The following is a 20,406-nucleotide window of genomic DNA, read 5'->3' as shown; positions in this document are numbered from 1 at the left end:
GACTACAATTTCATCTGTGAAGACAAGAAGGTCAGGAAGTGGGCCGGAGAATCAGTGGTCCTTAGCATGCAGAGGCGCCTTTCTGCAATTGGGCAGTAACATCCAGCAGGGTGCAGGGCATTGAGAAGAAGCTTCTCCTCAAGGATCTGGGCGAGCATGTTCCAGCTACAGGGCTCAGCAACTGGGAAGTCCCAGAGGTGAGAGCTAACTTGGAAAAAACTGGAGGATTTGAGGTTGGAAGTAAGGCTGGAGAGAGAGAGGCAGGGAGGGAGGTGGCTGCTTGGGAATCCTCAAGAGGGTTCTAAGCCAGGGAGAGGTGGGGTTGAATTTGCATTTTAGAAAGAAATCTCCTGGGTTGCAGTGGGTGTGGGGAGTGGGCAGGAACACGGTCAGCAGGAGAAGGCTGGCTGGTTAGGATGCTGTCTGCACCTTGGACCAGGCAGTAGCATCAGGGTGGGGAGACGTGGTGAAAATTGGGATATTCTTGGAAGGAGTTGGCCAGACTGAATAGATGGCTAAATCCACAAATTCTGGGTAAGGTCAGGACTGGGGATGAAGACATAGAAATCATCAGTCAGATGAGCAAGGAGTGAAACAAAATGTGAGAGGTGTCCGTTTTGCTTAAGAAGGGCATCATTTTTGCTGTAGAAAATGTGGCATCTAAATCACATCACTGGTGGGGAAGGAAGGAAGCAGTGTTCCCCGAGTGCCAACTACGTGACCAGCACTGTGCTAGGTGCTTTACATCCAGTGTTTGTCACGGGACAGAAGGCTTAAGAAACACCCCTAAGTGCACTGCATAAGATTACCCACTCTGGAACCGGATTGCTAGATTTGAATCTCACCTCTGCCTCTTACTAGTCCTTCTGTGCTTTGTTTACTCATCTATAAAATGGGGTAATACTAGTACTTACTTCACAGAGGAATTTTAAATGAGTTAATATGTGTGATGTGAGAGTTGGACTATAAAGAAAGCTAAGCGCCGAAGAATTGATGCTTTTGAACTGTGGTGTTGGAGAAGACCCTTAAGAGTCCTTTGGACTGCAAGGAGATCCAACCAGTCCATCCTAAAGGAGATCAGTCCTGAATAACCATTGGAAGGACTGATGTTGAAGCTGAAACTCCAATACTTTGGCCACCTTATACGAAGAGCTGCCTCATTGGAAAAGACCCTGATGCTGGGAAAGATTGAAGGCAGGAGGAGAAGGGGATGACAGAGGATGAGATGGTTGGATGGCATCACTGACTCGATGGGCATGAGTTTGAGTAAACTCCGCAAGTTGGTGATGGACAGGGAGGCCTGGCGTGCTGCAGTCCATGCGGTCGCGAAGAGTTGGACATAACTGAGCGACTGAACAACAACAAACAAAAGCATGTTGGCTGGGTTCCTGCTATGAGTGTTCCATGAAGACCAAAAAGTGCTGTGATCCTTTAAGACAGCTTTGGAGGTCCCACGGTGTCCCTTCTGCCTTAGTCACAAGCCTGTCTAGATTCCAGGAAAAGGAACACAGACTCCACCTTCACAAGGGAGGAATATCAATGTCACAAAGTGAGAATTTTCGGGATGGGAGATGTGGCCAGTTTTGAAAAAAAATACAGTCTGCCTTGAGGCTTAACCAGGAGGCCCTCGATGAGGCTGATTGGCTTAGAGGATCCAATATATTTCTAGATTTTGGACATGCTCTGGAATCAGGGTCTCCTGTACTTATTAAAGGACTTGACTGCTCTTCACCGAAGCTGTGCTGGAATTCGAGGGTGGACTCGGCAGGACTGGTGAGCTCTCTTCAGTTAAGAGACACTGATGGAAGACTGACTTTGCATAGGACCCTGTGCTGATCGCCGTGGGGACAATCCGAGATGCCACAGGAGCCAGCAAGCTAAAAGGTGAAGGTGAAAGCTTTTGGTTTTCAATAACGTAGTCTCTGGAGAGGGAGAAGAGACAATCCCTAATGATAGTTAGAATGAAACTAGTCAAAACAAGACACAAAATGAGTTTAATGCAAACGTATTCAGTTAGCGTTACGTTCAGTGTGCGGACCACATTTCTCATTCTGTGGACCTTATTTGTTAATTAACTATTATTATAACCTGCAATTATTAAATACTTCCTATAGCTATTTAATTGTATCCCAGGCAGCCCTAGTGGTAAGGAACCCGCCTGCCAATGCAGGAGATGCGTAAGAGACGGAGATTTGTTTCCTGGGTTGGAAGATCCCCTGGAGGAGGGCATGGCAACCCACTCCAGTATTCTTGCCTGGAGAATCCCACGGACGGAGGAGCCTGGCAGGCTGCAGTCCAAGGGGTCACAGAGAGCTGGACACGACTGAGCAACTGAGCACACACACCGTGAAGAAGGTTTGCTGTTGTTTAGTCACTAAGTCGTGTCCAACTCTTTGCAACCCTGTGAACTGTCGACCGCCAGGCTCCTCTCTCCATGAGATTTCTCAGACAAGAATACCGGAGTGGGTGGTTATCCCCTTCTCCAGGGGATCTTCCCGACCCAGGGATCAAACCTGCGTCTCCTGCATTGGCAGGTGGATTCTTCACTGCTGAGTTACCAGGGAAGCCCTTGATGGGGAAGGTTACTCTACTGTGTCCTTTTATAAGTAAGGGGGGAGTAGTAGGGAGGTGAAGTGACCCAGGCTGGCATTTGTACCCAGGTCTTCTGCTCCCGTAGTAGATGCTGAAGGTGGCGTGGCTGGTTGGTGCAAAGCTGGGAGTAGAACCCAAGCTCTGGATATTCTTGTTGGTGGTCTTTTTCCAGATTCTTTCCTCCAGGTTTGTGGTTTCCAATCATGTTCCATGAATCTTCTGGTTCCCAAAGAGCTCTGGGGACCTGGTGCAGGGGTTGAGACAGAGGTAAAGCTGGTATGACTCTGGGGCCCTAAATTCCAACTGTTTGCCCTGCATTGAGATATATTATATTATATTGGGTTGGCCAAAAAGATGTTATACAAAAACCCAAATGAACTTTTGGGCCAATCCAATATTATCTTATACACAGTGCAACATATAATGATATAATTTAATATAGCTGTAATATATAATATGATACATAATATCTAAGACCAGTGTGGAATAAATGAGAGGTGTTCAGATTTTTAGAAAAAAATTCTCCCTTCAAATGGAATTTTACCTCTATCTATGTGGTTTCCCCTTAAAGTTTGAATTTTACTTAACACAATTGAATTTCCACTTGGAATTCAAACTTTTAGAACAAAACCCTTCCATTTAAAGGAAAGTTTGGTTTGATTTATATCTTATATCTGTTAGGTTTCTCTGACTGACTCCTTCTTTCAAATGAACTTTTGTATCTATGGCTATAATTTCCACTTCAAGTTTCAATTTCATTCAGTTCAATTGAATTTCCACTCAGAATTCAAACTTTTGGAACAAAACCCCTTGAAGGAAGAGTTTTGTTCCAAAAGTTTGAACACTTCTAATCTATTCCACACCGCTTGCTGTTGGATATTTTTAGTTTAACGATTTGGCCTGTAACTGGTATGGCTGTCATTACTCTAACTTCAGGCTCAAGAGCTCAGTCACTAGTTAAAATCTCTTCTGCTGGCAAAATCTGCATTCCCATCTGCTGCAGAAAATAACCTTTAAAGTGCCCATGCAAGCACAAACTCAGAACCAAAAGGCATGGAAAAGGAAGAGTTTATTCCAGTTTTTAAAAGTTCAGTTTGATTTGGATCATCTGTCTGTTAGATGATCTTGACTGATGTAGTATGTAAATATGTCCCAGAAAGAGTGATCATATTGTGATCTTTGTTTTCAGTTTACTTTTTCGTATTGGGTTTTCTTGATGGAAAGTGATTTTAAAAATAACCTTAAAATGTGATGATCACCCTCTTTCTTTAACAGACTGCAACGTGTGATAGCTGCATCCAGCAAGCGTTCACTTGTGATAAAAGGAAACTTGAAATTTCTGGCACAAGAATATTTCTAGCTCATGTCTAAATTGGAGGGAGATTGAAATCTTGCCAGAGCTGAAGTGGGCCTTGAGGGCTGGGGCTGCCATGTGCAACTGAGCAGGTTGCGTACTGCACTTGCTAGGCACTCATCAAAGGCTGCTTTGAGAGAAACTGTGTTATGTGCAGTGATGTTTGAATGGAAAGAAACCCCTGTACTTGTGACGCTCCCTAGAGAACGCCATGGAGTGGGCTTCCCATGGGGGTTCTCAGTGAATTAAGTGGTGTGGCACTCATGGCTGTGCCTAGGAACCAGGGACTTCACAACATAACCCACTTTCGCCCCCTGGCTGTGGAGCTTGTGGCTTTGCTGAGGTCAGCACCTTAAAGTTAGAACAGCTTAAATACACCTGGCTCCTGAGGGGGCATGAAATGGCAGGGAACTCTTGGAAATGCCCACAAATTCCAAGACAGCCGGGCCGAGCCATTCGCTATTTTAATTGATCAGACCACTTTCTACTCCTTCCTTTTTTTTCCCCTGGGAGGTAGAGAAGTCATAACCACAAGACTGTATTTCAAATGACCTCTTTAGAGGCAGTATCTAAGCATTTAAGTACAGGCTGAACCCAAAGCGTATCATGGATTAAATATCAGCTAGCTTTTTCTGTGAAGATTCTGTTCCTTGTTTAAAATCTGAGACCCCAAAGCCTGGATTTAACTCTCTATGAAATGGTGTTTTTTTTTCTTTCTCTGTGGTTTTCCCCAAGCTTTGCCACTTATGAGGCTCTCGCATCCACAATTAACATTCCTTTCCATGGCAAGCTGAAGGCAGTGCTCACCTCCTGCATTAATTTATTGAGCCTGACTGTGTGCCAGTATTCAATATCTAATTTGTGTTTGGTCATAGGGTTTTGAATAATGTCCCATGGTTCTTATAACTGGGCAGTTCCTTTAAAGGAGAGGCTTCTTTTGTGGCTCAGATGGTAAAAAATCCGCTTGCAAAGCAGGAGACCTGGGTTCAATCTCTGGGTCAGGAAGATCCCCTGGAGAAGGATATGGCTACTCACTCCAGTATTCTGGCCTGGAGAATCCCATGGACAGAGGAGCCTGGCAGGCTGCAGTCCATGGGGTCACAAAGAGTCGGACATGACTGAGCGACTAACACTTTCACTTTTCACTAATAAACTGTGGAAAATTCTGCAAGAGATGGGAATACCAGACCATCTGACCTGTCTCTTGAGAAACCTGTATGCAGGTCAGGAAGCAACAGTTAGAACTGGACATGGAACAACAGACTGGTTCCAAATAGGAAAAGGAGTACTTCAAGGCTGTATATTGTCACTCTGCTTATTTAACTTATATGCAGAGTACATCATGAGAAACGCTGGGCTGGAAAAAACACAAGCTGGAATCAAGATTGCCGGGAGAAATATCAATAACCTCAGATACGCAGGTGACACCACCCTTATGGCAGAAAATGAAGAAGAACTAAAGAGCCTCTTGATGAAAGTGAAAGAGGAGAGTGAAAAAGTTGGCTTAAAGCTCAGTGTTCAGAAAACTAAGATCATGGCATCTGGTCCCATCACTTCATGGCAAATAGATGGGGAAACAGTGGAAACAGTGTCAGACTTTATTGTTTTGGGCTCCAGAATCACTGCTGATGGTGATTGCAGCCATGAAATTAAAAGACGCTTACTCCTTGGAAGGAAGGTTATGACCAACCTAGATAGCATGTCTAAAAGCAGAGACGTTATTCTGCCAACAAAGGTCTGTCTAGTCAAGGCTATTGTTTTTCCAGTGGTCATGTATGGATGTGAGAGTTGGATGGTGAAGAAAGCTGAGTGCCGCAGAATTGATGCTTTTGAACTGTGGTGTTGGAGAAGACTCTTGAGAGTCCCTTGGACTGCAAGGAGATCCAACCAGTCCATCCTGAAGGAGATCAGTCCTGGGTGTTCATTGGAAGGACTGATGTTGAAGCTCAAACTCCAATACTTTGGCCACCTCATGCGAAGAGTTGACTCATTGGAAAAGACCCTAATGCTGGGAAGGATTGGGGGCGGAGGAGAAGGGGACAACAGAGGATGAGATGGTTGGATGGCATCACCGACTCGATGGACATAGGTTTGGGTGGACTCCGGGAGTTGGTGATGGACAGGGAGGCCTGGCGTGCTGCGGTTCATGGGGTCGCAAAGAGTCGGACACAACTGAGAGACTGAACTGAACTTAAGGGAAGTATGTTTATGGTGGCTGCTTAGCTGTGACTGACTCATCACTAAGAGAGTTTGCTTGGGTAACAGATTTGGGTCTGAGGGTCGATAAGAGGGTGGTAGTATGGAAGAGTGACTTAACCCTTGAAAATTATGTCAGAGCAAACTTTGCACACCTTTGGTTTTTGTTTTTTTAATATTTATTTATTTGGCTGTGCCAGGACTTAGTTGCGGCATGCAGGACCTAGCTCTCCAATCAGGGATCGAACCCGGGCCCCCTGCTCTGGGAGCTGGAGTCTTAGCCACTGGATCAGCAGGGAGGTCTCCACCCTTGTTATATGACCTGTTTCTTGGGGAGCAGCTTATGGACCAGCATGACAGCTTGGCAGATTTCTCTATGACCCATACATGGGTCCTTTTTCTCTCTGAGGTTTTGAACACCTCTAGATTCTTGAGTGCCGAGCCTTTTCTGAATGACGTGGAAATGGGAGTGAAGTAGCCCTCACTCCCACGCCACCATTCACCCGTCTCTTTATCTCACTTGGCTCCTGGACAGCGGGATTCTTCTGTGTCACCTTGTGCCCTCTCGTGCCTGAAGCACAACAGGCTTTGAGAAACACTTGTTGAATCTGTTTCGTGAACGTGAGTTGAACGCTCATTGTATGCTGTGCCCTGGGATTGGGACTGTGGACAATTCAGAGATGGAAGGGTCCGTGTTCATTTGAGGGTCATCTAGAGGCATTTACCCTCTGGGGACGTTGGGGTGCGGGGAGCTGTTGGTCTAGCAAGAAGGTCCAACCTATGTTTAGCAGCTCCCTGGAATGGAAGATTCCCCTGGAGGCTGGTTTAGCCTCAGGACTTCCCTGGCAGCACTCTTTCTTGCCTTCCTCAGACCCATTTTTGTTTTCCCAAACCTACGTGTTGCTGGGTTTATTGAAGATTCCCTTCCCCACTTTTTAAAGATCTCCCAGTTTTTCAGTAAGTCTGCTGATCCCTTGAAGACTTCACTAATGAGAGCTCTTAAGAATATTTCAAATCACTTCTTCAGAGAACTGGATTGGCATGTTTCCCGCGTGCCTGTCTTCCAGCCCCTGGAAGACTGAATTCTTTCCCCTTTCTCGGGTTTCTCTCTCCCTCTCACCCTCCCTCCCTCCCTCCCAGTCCCTGCTGGCTGCTTTTGCAGTAAATCTCCGAAATGTTGCTGACGTCAGCAGCACCGATCTGGCCTTAGAGGAGCCGCTTTAGGGGAAGTCATCCGAAAGAGGATGCTGAAACGCAGAGCCGTCTTGTCGGGTGTTCTGGAGAGACCGTTTTCTCCCTTTGACAGATCTCATTCATTTTTGCGACTTAGCAGGCAGAGTGAAGGAAGAACCATCTAAAAAGTTTTTTTTTTTTCTTGCCTAGGTTATTTGTAGGAGGTTTTAGTGAGTGTGAAACAAGCTGCTTGGTGAGTGAAGACGGCCCAGGCAGCTTGCAAAGCAGAATGTACTGGGGGCGTTGAGGCTTCATCTTAGTGACCCTGAGAGACAGGCAGAGTGAGGGCACACCTCATTCTACGTCAACTGTTTGTTCTTAAAAAGAGGTGACCGTACACTGAGGCCCATTTTGGAGGCATGCAGAACTTGCTCTTTGCAGAAAATCCTTTTGGAAAGTCAACATCTATCTTGCAGAGGCATTTTCATGTACAGCTGCAGGTTTGTCTATAGTCAGATATATAAGATACACCTGACTATCTTCATGACCTGTGCCCTGACTGCCCTCTCTGAACAAGGAGGCAGGCCACTTGTGTGCAGCATCCAGAGCTGGGTGAGGGAGGAAACGCCAGGTGTAGACGGGCAGGTCTCCGCGGGCTGGGCCTGCGTCCCTGGCAGGGTTCAGCAGCCGGGATGCGGACCCCAGGCAAAGGACAGGAATGAGGTGGAAGGCAATGTGTCCAGGTGGCTCCAGGAAAGGACCGGGGGAAATGGAGTTGAGTCTGTGAGCGGAAGTGGGTAGTGTTGAATTTGGAGTCTACTCTGAGCAGGAGGCACAGGAGTGGGCGGGAGAGGGGAGGAGGGAGGTGACGAGGGAGAAATTGAGGGAGAGAGCCGGAGACTCGGATGCTCAAGTCATCAGTGGGCTCCTTAGTTGAGGACTTCTGAGGCGGGGACGTTCCTCGTGATTCCGAGGCTCAGGACGTGGCCCGGGAGGAGGCAGAGGCCTTGGGTCCTGTTGATACTCCCCGAGCCCCCCGGAGCGTTTTCCTGCCTCTGCGCACCCATCCTCCGGAGGCCGGGTGCTTCTTCCCTCCTAGCGGACCCACGGCCGTTTCAGACGACTTCCCTTGGATTCCCAGTGCCTCTTCTCAGGAGGTTCTGGGACATCTGTCTAGCTTAGGGTGTCTGTAGCTGGTGATGGGTCATAGGCATGAACGCCCAGCCCCCTTGCCCCAGGGGGCGATAGATCTGGGGGTGGAGAACCGTAATGTATGCTGCAGACTCCCTCCCCACGGGCTCAGGCAGGGGCGGGGTTGGGGTTCACCTGCAATTGCACCTGGGCTTGGCTTCTTTCCCTTCATTTTCCTGTTTCCCCACTTCCCTGGGGGCTCTTCCTGAAGCACCGCTTACATAAATTGCTGACAAGCCACTCTTTCTCTCCGAGTCTGCTTCTGGGGAACCTGACCTAAGTTAGTGGTTAAGGTGGACCGAGACGGTAAGTGGTGCTGAAATCAGGGAAACGGGAGGCGTGCCTATTGGGTAGGTTCTCTGTGGGGCATGAAAATTACTCAGGAGGGATGTCCCTGGCGATCCAGTGGTTAAGACTTCGCCTTCCAGTGTGAGGGATGCGGGTTTGATCCCTGGTCAGGGAGGTAAGATCCCACATGACTCACAGCCCCAAATGCAAAACATAAAGGCAGAAGCAGTGTTGTAACAAATTCAACAAAGATTTTAAACATTAAAAAAAAAAACAACAACCAAAACTATGTAAAATCATTCAGGAGGAAAGTAGAACCTGGATGGCGGAAGGCTTCAGGAAATCAAGGGGAGAAGTCAGGTCTACCACTGGCAGCCATGAAGAGGAGCCAGAGGCGCTTGGGTCTCAAAGGAACCGAAGCTTTGACAAGAGTGGTGCAGTACTGGTTTCTTGGGACAGCCTGGCCCTGAGACTGTGGGTGACGGAGATTGAGCAACCTCTACCTGAATGCCACTCCTCGAGTGCAGTGTTCTCAGGGAAAGCCCAAGCGTCAGGGAAGAACATGGAGGAAGTAGGGGAGGTCTTCAGTTTTGTAGCAGCGGGTCCTGCAATATCTTTGGAAAGGTTTGGAATGGGAGAGGAAGGGAAGGTTGGATCAGAGCAGGGGAAACAAGAGAGTAGAAGAGAGGTCAAAGCTACAGGGAGGCTTCGCTGGCTTTGCACTTCTCAAAAGAATTGATCCCTTCAGCTTCCTGGGGGATGGTGGCTTGGCAGCTTGGACACAGAGTATGGAGTTTGTACTATTCCTGGCACAGAGTTGGCATGCACTGGCTGAAAAAGTGAATGAAGGACACATCAAGTTTCTCAATACCTCTTCCTTTTTCCTCATTGTGCAACATCAGCACGCTTACTGCTTCAATGTATTTTATGCTCTGATAAATATGGAAATTAGTGAGGTGCCTCTAGCTACCTCTGTCACCATCATGAGGTGGGATGCAATGAACAGAACCCCTAAGGTTGGAGAATTAGGAATAGTGTGGGCTATGGACTTAAGTCACAGAATCTTTCTCCCTGATGGATCCACACTATTTTTTGGTTCTCCTTTCTGCTGTGGATCTGTACAAAGAATCAGTTAGGTGACTACAACTACTCAGAATCTATGTGTTTGTGACTGCTGATGCTAAAGGGGGGTTATTGAGGTTGGAGGACGGCTTGTGTATGGTGTGTAGGGCTGGTGAAGTAGCAGGGACCCTGAGGCCATGTGAAGAGTCACAAGATTTTGTCAGTAATTGCAGGGATTTAAGAAGGAGCTGGCGGAGAAGGCAATGGCACCCCGCTCCACTACTCTTGCCTGGAGAATCCCATGGACGGAGGAGCCTGGTAGGCTGCAGTCCATGGGGTCGCAAAGAGTCGGACACGACTGAATGACTTCACTTTCACTTTTCACTTTCATGCGTTAGAGAAGGAAATGGCAACCCACTCCAGTGTTCTTGCCTGGAGAATCCCAGGGACGGGGGAGCCTGATGGGCTGCCATCTATGGGGTCACACAGAGTCGGACACGACTGAAGCGACTTATCAGCAGCAGCAGCAAGAAGGAGCTGGGGCTTCCCAGGTGGCCCCATGGTAAATAACCCCCTGCCAATGCAGGAGACGTAAGAGATGAGGGTTCAATCCCTGGGTCAGGATATATCCCCTGGAGAAGGGAGTGGCAAACCACTCCAGTATTCTTGCCTGCAGAATCCCCTGGACAGAGGAGCCTGGTGGGCTACAGTCCATAGGGTCACAAAGAGTCAGACATGACTGAGGCAGCTTAGCATGCACGCATCCAAAAAGGAGCTAGATTGGAATTTTAGAAGATCACCTGGCTCCGGCCTGCTGGGGAGGGTCCCCTGCAGAAAGCTGCAGGAGAAGTAACTGCTTTTGACCTGACACCGGGAAAAGGCAAACCTCTCTGAAGGAGTGGGTCCTGACAATAGGATTTAAAGCACTTGGCCCCAAGATAAAGGAGATATTTTGGGAACTGCAGCTGCTTATATTATTTTTAATCCCAAAGGGAGGGAAAAAACATCTTCCCTTTTAAAAGTGCTGTGAGTCAGTTGTAGTGAGATGGATGAACCTAGAGTCTGTCATGCGGAGTGAAGTCAGAGAAAAGCAAATATCGCATATTAACGCGTATATATAGAAGCTAGAAAAATGGTACTGATGAACCTCTTTGCGGGGCAGGAATAGAGACACAGAGGTAGAGAAGGGACTTGTGAACATTGCAGGGGAAGGAGAGGGTGGGACGAATTGAGAGAGTCGCACTGACGTGTGTACACCATCATGTGTAAAGCAGAGAGCTTGAGGGACGCTGCTGTCCAGCACGGGGAGCTCGGTGCCCTATGATGACCTAGGGGGGTGGGGTGGGGGCCGGGAGGGGGCACATGTATACTTACGACTAGTTCATGTTGTTGTATGGCAGAAACTAGCCTTGGAAAGCCATTATCCTCCAGTTAAAAAAAACAAGTGCTCTAGCTAATTTAAATTGTGTGGGAAAAACTTAGGGCAGGAGATAAAATGTGTTACTCAAGAAGCATTTTGGAACCAAAGAACCCCAGTCATAGCTGTGCACCTTTCAGCCTTGACCATGGAGTCAAGAGAACTGAGTCCGTCTTGCCGACACGGCAGCGTCTGGGGTCTGTTGGGAGAACCAGCAGGTAGGCAGCCCTGGATCTCAAACGATGAGAAGACTTGTGGGAGATGCCCAGGCTGGTCAGCTCAGGATGTGCAAGAAATAGCTCTGGGTCTTGGCTCTCTGTGCTGTGTGGCAGAGTGAGAGTTCATTTCCCTGTGGAAATAAAGGCATCTTGCTTAATACCGGAAGTAACCTATAATGCCTAAGAATTCTGGAACAGAGGCACTGTTGAAAGGAACTTCCTGGAAGCCAGGGAGAGAAAAATGGTCTATGAGAAGACCATTAATGAGCGGCAGAATAATCGTATGTGACAGTAATCAGCTCATTGAACAGACGCTGGCTGAGACATCTTGCAGGCCAGGCTTCGTCAATGACGCTGGGAGGGGAATGGAATAACATTGACCATCTTTCATGTCTAGGAAGCCGTGCCTTGGTGCTCCTCCTTTCCTCTGATTCTTTCTAGTTCTTCCTCTTGTTCAGTCGCTCAGTCATGTCCATCTCTTTGAGACCCAATGTATTGCAACACACCAGGCCTCCCTGTCCATCACCAACTCCCAGAGCTTGTTCAAACACATGTCCATTGAGTCAATGATGCCATGCAACCATCTCGTCCTCTGTCATCCCCTTCTCCTTCTGCCTTCAATCTTTCCCAGCATCAGGGTCTTTTCCAGTGAGTCTGCTCTTTGAATCAGGTGGCCAAAGTATTGCACCTACAGCTTCAGCATCAGTCCTTCCAATGAGTATTCAGGGTTGATTTCCTTTAGGATTGACTGGTTTGATATCCATTAAGTCCAAGGGACTCTCAAGAATCTTTTCCAGCACTACAGTTCAAAAGCATAACTTCTTCGGCACTCAGCCTTCTTTATGGTCCAACTCACACATCCATACATGACTACTGGAAAAACCATAGCTTTGACTAGATGGACCTTTGTCAGCAAAGTGATGTCTCTGGTTTTAATGCACTGTCTAGGTTGGTCATAGCTTTTCTTTCAAGGAGCAGTGTCTTTTAATTTCCTGGCTGCAGTCGCCATCTGCAGGGATTTTGGATTTTCTGTGGGATTTTGATTATCTTCCTCTGCTGTGTCTTAAATGCTCTCCCTCGAGCACCATCTTTTGTTCTCTTCTGATTCTGTGTCTCCCTCTGGACCATTGCATCCAGGTCTGTGGCTTCAATACCACCTGTATTCTCATCACTTTCAAACCTAGGCTTCCAGCTAGATTTTGCCCCTGAGTTCCAGTCTCTTTGGCCTAATGTCTATTGGATATGGTAACCTGGATATGCCACAGAGGCTGCAGACCTAGGCCTTCTGCCTTTTCTGTGCTGGAGAACACCACCCTCTTAAAACCAGGTGCCCGAGTATTATCCTCAACCCCCCATCTCCACAATTTCTGTCAATCACTAGGACCCATAGACTTTACTTCCTTATCTCTGAGCCCTGCCCTCCATCCCTTCTGCTCCTGCCTGAGTTGAGGCCTCAATGCTAAGAGCCTCATTCTTCAGGCCTGTCTGCTGGTGAAGTTCCCTGGCTTTGTGCCATACCCTGGGCTTATAAATACCACAGGAAATTTGGGGAAGATCAGGAGAAAGCAATAGAACGGGAAAGACTAGAGATCTCTTCAAGAAAATTAGAGATACCAAGGGAACATTTCATGCAAAGACAGGCACAATAAAGGACAGAAATAGTATGGACCTAACAGAAGCAGAAGATGTTAAGAAGAGGTAGCAAGAATACACAGAAGAACTGTACAAAAAAGATCTTCACGACTCAGATAACCATGATGGTGTGATCACTCACCTAGAGCCAGACATCCTGGAATGTGAAATCAAATGGGCCTTAGGAAGCATCACTATGAACAAAGCTAGTGGAGGTGATGGAATTCCAGTTGAACTATTTCAAATCCTGAAAGATGATGCAGTTATATTGTTGCACTCTCTATGCCAGCAAATCTGGAAAAGTCAGCAGTGGCCACAGGACTGGAAAAGGTCAGTTTTCATTCCAATCCCAAAGAAAGGCAATGCCAAAGAATGTTCAAACTACTGCACAATTACACTCATCTCACACGCTAGCAAAGTAATGCTCAAAATTCTCCAAGCCAGGCTTCAACAATAGTGAACCGTGAACTTCCAGATGTTCAAGCTGGTTTTAGAAAAGGCAGAGGAACCAGAGATCAAATTGCCAACATCTGTTGGATCATTGAAATAGCAAGAGAGTTCCAGAGAAGCATCTACTTCTGCTTTATTGACCATGCCAAAGCCTTTGACTGTGTGGATCACAACACACTGTGAAAAACCTTTCTGCAGCCCAATTCTGCCCAGCCTCGTGGATGCTAGAAACCCTGCGATCAGCCATGATGCAGGTCAGGGAAGGAAACTGATCTCCATCCTCAGGGCCATCATTTGTCACCCAGAGAGGCTTCATCCTAATATTTGTTTCCTGACCCTGTGGAGTAGGTTCACTAAGGACGCTGTCAACCCCCCGAAGCTGGGAAAGAACGTGTCTTATCCCCACCACAGCACAGTCCCATCTGAGGCTAAATAAACACTTGTTCTTGAGGGTGGTGGTGATTCTGATGGGGCTTTTGTTTATAGTCCAAAGGAATCATCATTATTGTTATTATCATCAACAACCGCAGGAAACAAATATTTGTTCTTTGCCAGGCACTGTGCCCAGAAACGGAGATCTCATGATGAGAAGTCAAGCCTTTGGACTCTGAGGAGTTCATAGGCTTGTGGGGGATGGTCATGTTGAGTCTGCCTGGAAAGTCTGGGTCAGCTTCACAGAGGAGGCATCATGAAGCTGAGACTGATGAAGACGGAGTTTCCCTGGCCAATAGGGTGGGGAGGGGAGTCCTGGCAGAGGAAACGCCCAGGAAGGTGTGCAGAGGAGAACAAAGCTCTACTGTGTTGGAGGACCTTTCCAGTGTTGCTGGAATGTCAAGTTGTTTTCCATATGACCCCACCGTCCACCTTGTAGGTCTGGTTTGGACGTGCCACCGTTTCTTCCTGCTTCCGGTTTTTCACTAGAAGTTTCTTTGAATCAGCCATGAGTGCTTGGCCCCCACTGTGTGCCAGGCACTGTTCAGGATCCTGGCGGATGGGAGACGAGGGGCTTGACTGTCGAGGGCGAGGGTGCTTGCCCTTCTGGAGTGCTCGATCGAATGTCGCGCCAAGAGGCTCTGTTAACAGCACATTGCGGAGAGGGGACTGATTCAGTGTGTGTGGGTGGGGGGTATTAGTTTCCTGTGGCTGCTGTAACAAATTGCCACAGATTTGGTGGCTTGAAACAACACACATTTATTACCTGATGGTACTGGAGGTCAGAATCTTTCTCACTGGACTGAAATTAAGGTCTAGGCATGGCTGGATCCTTTTGGGGCTCTAGGGGAGAATCTCTTGCCTTTTCCAACTTCTAGGGGCTGACTGCATTCCTTGTATTATGGCCGCCTCCCTCAGACCTCTACTTCTGTCCTCACATCTGTTTCTTTCTCTGACCTGCATTCCTCTGATAAGGACATTTGTAATTACATTGGGTCCACCTATTGGGTCTGTATATCAAAGCTATGGTTTTTCCAGTAGTTGTGGATGGATGTGAGAGTTGGACCATAAAGAAAGCTGAGCACCGAAGAATTGATACTTTTGAACTGTGGTGTTGGAGAAGACTCTTGAGAGTCCCTTGGACTGCAAGGAGATCCAACCAGTCCATCCTAAAGGAAATCAGTCCTGAATATTCATTGGAAGGACTGATGCTGAAGCTGAAGCTTCAATACTTTGGCCACCTGATTCAAGGAGCCAACTCAGTAGAAAAGACCCTGATGCTGGGAAAGATTGAAGGCAGGAGGAGAAGAGGATGACAGGGGAAGAGATGGTTGGATGGCAGCACTGACTTGATGGACATGAATTTGAACAAATTCCGGGAGATGATGATGGACCGGAAAGTCTGGTGTGCTGCAATCCATGGGTTAGACACGCAGAGTTGGAGACGACTGAGCGACTGAACAACAGCAACCGTCTTTCCAACTCAAGATCTTTAGCTTAGTCATATCTGCAAAGTTCCTTTTGCCACGTAAAGTAATGTATTCACTGCTTCCAGGGGTGAGAACAGGGGCATCTTTGGGGGCTATTATTTTACTGACCGCAGAGCAAGCGGGGGAGAAATAGAGGAGGTGCTTCGAGAAGTGGTATTGTTACCACCCAAATGCTGGCTTTCTCTGCCCATCAGTGCTGAATAACAAATCCTGATACAGAATTTGGAAGAAATAGAAAGATGACTTTAGTCCTCAGCTGGCAGGGGGGGAAACACAACAGGCTAGTGCCTCAAGAACTGTGATCCCCCTCCTGGGGGAACTGAGACACTGTATATAGCCTATGTCTCATGGTTTTAGGGAAAATGGTAGGGCTCAAAGTAATGAAGGTCTTACCTTCTTCTTGTGCGTGTGCTAAGTTGCTTTAGTCGCATCCGACTCTTTGCAACCCCATGGACTGTAGCCCACTGGGCTTCTATGTCCATGGGATTCTCCAGGCGAGAATACTGGAGTGGGTTATTGTGCCCTCCTCCAGGGGATCTTCCCGACCCAGGGATGGAACTCAGGTCTCTTGTGGCTCCCGCACTGCAGGCAGGTTCTTTACTGCTGAGCCACCAGGGAAGCCCCTTCTTCTTCTTGCTTTGTTTCAAAAATCATAGCTGGTGTCAGCTAATTGGGTCCGTTTGTCTCTGGTTTATTGTCCTGCGGCCTTCTTTCTGAAATGCAAAAAGCTACAAAGAATGGTCTGCAAAGGGAGCGCAGTGAAGGCACAGGATGTAATTAGCATCGAGTTAAATGGTGGTAGGTGCAGGATGTAGCTCAATGCAGAGTTAGGTTAGTTTTGAGGAGAGCCAACTTAGTTATAGACTGCAGATTAGGAACAAAGTAATACCTGGGATTAATGAGGCTTATTCTCTTTATATTCTTTGTCCTCAATAAAGGGAAAGAAAAGAAAGAAAATCTCATTTCTGAAAGCAAAACTCATTGCTCTCTCTTCCTTTTCATTGCAACAATATAGAGCACCAAACTTACAGGTCAGGAGGTGGGCGAAGGTGGAAGCCACTGATGAGGCATTTAGATTGGACCAAGCAGGACGTGACAGTGGCCGGGGTGAGGCGGTGGCCGTGGCGATGGTGAGGGGTTCCAGGGACAGAGATACAGTGAGGAGGACCAGTGAATGGGAGATGAGGGCAAAATGGAAAGAAAGCAGCCCCGGACAAGGCTATGCTTCTCTATGGCAACAAGGGCAGGTAGAAATCTGAGTGTAATGTTTTTGGGGAAGGTTGCCTGTGTGCTAATTTGATTCAGTCATGTCGCACTCTTTGTGACCCCATGGACTGCAGCCCATCAGGCTCCTCTTTCCACGGGATTTCCCAGGCAAGAAGACTGGAGGGGGTTGCCATTTCCTCCTCCAGGGGATCTTCCTGACCCAGGGATCAAAGCCCCATCTCTCGCATCTCCTGCCTTGGCAGGTGGATTCTTTACCACTGGGCCAACTGAGAAGGCTCTCATTTAAGACCAGTGTTGCCTTATTGATTTTCTATCTACATGATCTGAATATCAGTGTAGGTTAAAGTCCCCTACTATTATAGTATTGTCAATTTCTCTTGTTATGTGCATTAATATTTGCTTTATATATTTAGATGCTCTTGTACTGGGTACATGTATGTTAAAGAGTATAATATCCTCTTTTTGTATTGATTCATGTATCATTATATAATGCCCTTCCTTGCCTTTTCCTATGACTTTGTTTTAAAGTATATTTTGTCTGATATGAGTATTGCTACCTCCACTTTCTTGTTGTTACAATTAGCATGACATACCTTTTTTTCATTCCCTCACTTTCAGTCTCTGCTTGTCTTGAGTTCTGCAGTCTCTTGTAAGCAGCTTATAAACAGGTCTTGTTTTCTTATCCAATCAGTCACCCTATATCTTTCAATTGGAGCATTTAGTTCATTGACATTTATAGTAATGATGTGTATGTACTTACTGTCATTTTATTGCCTGCTTTCTGGTTGTTTTTATAGTTCTTTCTTGTTCTTTTAGTTCCTGCTTGTTTGATGATTTCCTTTACTGGTATGCTTGTGTTCTTTTCTCTCTTGTGTTTGTGTATTGTAAGTTTTGGCTTTGGTTACCATGGGATTCTTATATATTGACCTACAACTGTATCTATTTGTTTTAAACAGGTAGTCCTTTAAGTTCAAACACATTCTAAAAAATCTACATGTTTTACTTCTCTTTCACACATTTTTTTTTGTTTTTGATGTAATATTTTGCATTTTCATGTTTATCCCTCTACTGATTATTGTAGTTATACTTGATTTTACAACTTTTTTTGCCTTTTAATATTCATACTGGCTTACTTAAGTGGTTAATTCTCAGACTTTAATATGTATTTTCCTTTACTAATGAGATTTGTTTTTCCTTTTCTATAGATACTTCTTGTTGTAGTCTTGTCTTCTCTGCTTAGAGAAGAACCTTTAACCTTTCTTTTAGGGTTGGCTTAGTATTGATGAACTCTTTTAGTTTTTGCTTATCTGAGAAGTTCTTTGTCTCTCCTTCAATTCTAATTGATAATCTTGCTGAATAGAGTGTCCTAGGTTGCAGGCTTTTCCCTTTCTGCACTTTGAATATGTCATGACACTCCCTTCTTTCCTACAAAGTTTCTGCAGAAAAATCAGCTGATAGCCTTCTGGGATATCCCTTGTATATGACTGTTGTTTTTTTTTTTCCTTGCTGTTTTTAGAATTCTCTCTTTAAGTTTTGCTATTTTAATTATGGTATATCTTGGTGTCTGTCTGTTTGGGTTCATCTTGTTTGAGACCCTCTGTTCTTCCTGTAGTTGGATGTATGTTTCCTTCTTTAGATTTGGAAAGTTTTCAGTCAGAATTTCATAAAATTTATTTTCGGCCCCTTTCTCTCTCTCTCTTTTCCTTCTGGGTCCTTTATAATGTGAATGTTGGTACACTTGATGTTATCCTAGAGATTTCTTAAACTGCTCTCATTTTAAAATTTATATTTCTTTAGGCTGTTCTGGGTGATTTCCACTATCCTGTCTTCCAGATCCCTTATGTGTTTTTCTGTGTCACCCAGTCTGCTGTTAAGTCCTTCTGGTGTGTTTTTACTTCAGTTATTGTTTTCTTTGGTTTTGAGTGGTTCCTTTTCACATTTTGTTATTCCCTGTTAAAATTCTCGCTGTGTTAATCTATTCTTTTCCTGAATTCAGTTAGTATTCTTATTACTAATGCTTTGAATTTTTCATTTGGTAAATCATTTATTTTGGTTTCATTAATTATTTTTTCACGGATTTTTCTCTTGCTCTTCCAACTGAGACAAGTTCCTCTGTCTTCTCACTTTCCTTATCTTTCTCTATCTTTATGAAATTAGGGAAGGTAGTTATCTATTGCTCCTTGTATTGGAGCATTCCTTTTGGATCTGTATCTGCCCAGTGGCTTTGGTGGAAGAGCTGGGTTTGATGGGAACATAAGCGACATCTTTCCTTGGGTTGTGCTGACAGCTGCCACCTTGGTGGGAGGTGGGAGTGGAGACGGAGGGTCTAGGGCCAGAACAGGTGCCCCGGGGTGTCTGTGCTGAGTGTCCATCCTCACTCTGTGGTGGGCGGGGGGGCAGGGTCAGTCTCTGGGTTCTTAAAGCAGCATCTCTGAGGGCTGAGCTTCCAAGCTAGCTCAGCTCCCTTCAAGTATGCGCTCTCTCCCTCCTAACACTGGCACCCTCACTCCAGGGGAGCGAGAGGGGCTGTCCCAGGCACTTGGTGAGGGCTGGGGTACAGCCTGTGGTGCTCCAGCTGCTGTCAGGGGTCTGGACGGTCTTTGATGTGACCCGCGTAAGTGAGAGCTGCCTCCGTCCTGCTCAGAGGCTGCTTCAGGTTCGAGCTCCCTCGGTGTCTCACAGCTGAGAGCCTCCCTTGCTCATAGCAGCTCCCGTCCCAGCGTGGAGCTGTGGCGTGAGACAGGCGGGGCTGGAATGTTCCCCCATCAGGCTGGCACACACACTGAACAAACTGTGGTAGACCAGTCGGCCACCTGCCCTGCTTTGGGAAAGAGCCAGCACAAGTGTGCTCTTCTTGAGTGGAGTCCAGGCTTCCCACACCATCCTGTCAGTCCCATCAGCCCTCCAGGGGAGCTCATTTTTTTGGTAGAACTCCAGGGGTAGGGCCCCCACTGTGGGGTTTGAACCACTCACTTCCCAGGGAGAGTCTTCGCCCATGTAATCCCCATTCTCTTCTGAGTCCCCTCCCAGGGGCCCAGCTCACAGGGGAAGTGAGTTCCATGTCCTCTTATTCCTCCATCTTGATCTGAGAGTCGCTGTGTCTGAGTTTGGACCCTTCTCCCGTGTAGGAAGCTCACCCTTCTTTTGTGACCGTAGGCCTCAAGAAAAGAACTCTTAAACGTGCCAGTTGCTCATATCTTCCATACTCTTGGTATCACCTAGCTCTCAGTGCTTGGACAAATCTGCTGGGTATCCTTTTCCTACTTATTTCCTGTCCAGATAAAACAGTACATTTCTTTTTAAAATATGGTGGTTTGTTGTCTATCTTGAAAGTGAAAGTCACTCAGGCATGTCCAACTCTTTGCGACCCCACGCACCATACAGTCCATGGAATTCTCCAGGCCAGAATACTGGAGTGGGTAGCTGTTCCCTTCATCAGGGGATCTTCCCAACCCAGGGATCGAACCCAGGTCTCCCGCATTGTAGGCAGACTCTTTACCAGCTGAGCCACCAGGGAAGCCCAAGAACACTGAAGTGGGTAGCCTGTCCCTTCTCCAGCAGATCTTCCCAACCCAGGAATCCAACCGGGGTCTCCTGCATTGTAGGCGGATTCTTTACCAACCGAGCTATCAGGGAAGCCGTAGTCTATCTTACACATTGCTTAACAAGAAAACTGAGGGAGGA

At 46.7% G+C, this 20,406-nt stretch overlaps 1 protein-coding gene across 1 annotated transcript in view; it reads left to right on the top strand.

Annotated features, from left to right (window-relative positions):
• Window positions 1–20,406, top strand: part of KCNK10 (potassium two pore domain channel subfamily K member 10) — a 145,166-nt gene that overhangs the window by 35,407 nt on the left and 89,353 nt on the right. The window lies entirely within an intron of this gene.

Source organism: Giraffa tippelskirchi, chromosome 7, assembly GCF_054371585.1.
Source record: "Giraffa tippelskirchi isolate mGirTip1 chromosome 7, T2T-mGirTip1v1.2.pri, whole genome shotgun sequence".
Taxonomy (NCBI): domain Eukaryota; kingdom Metazoa; phylum Chordata; class Mammalia; order Artiodactyla; family Giraffidae; genus Giraffa; species Giraffa tippelskirchi.
Note: the sequence above shows the minus strand (reverse complement) of the source record. Positions and strands in the feature narration are given on the sequence as shown.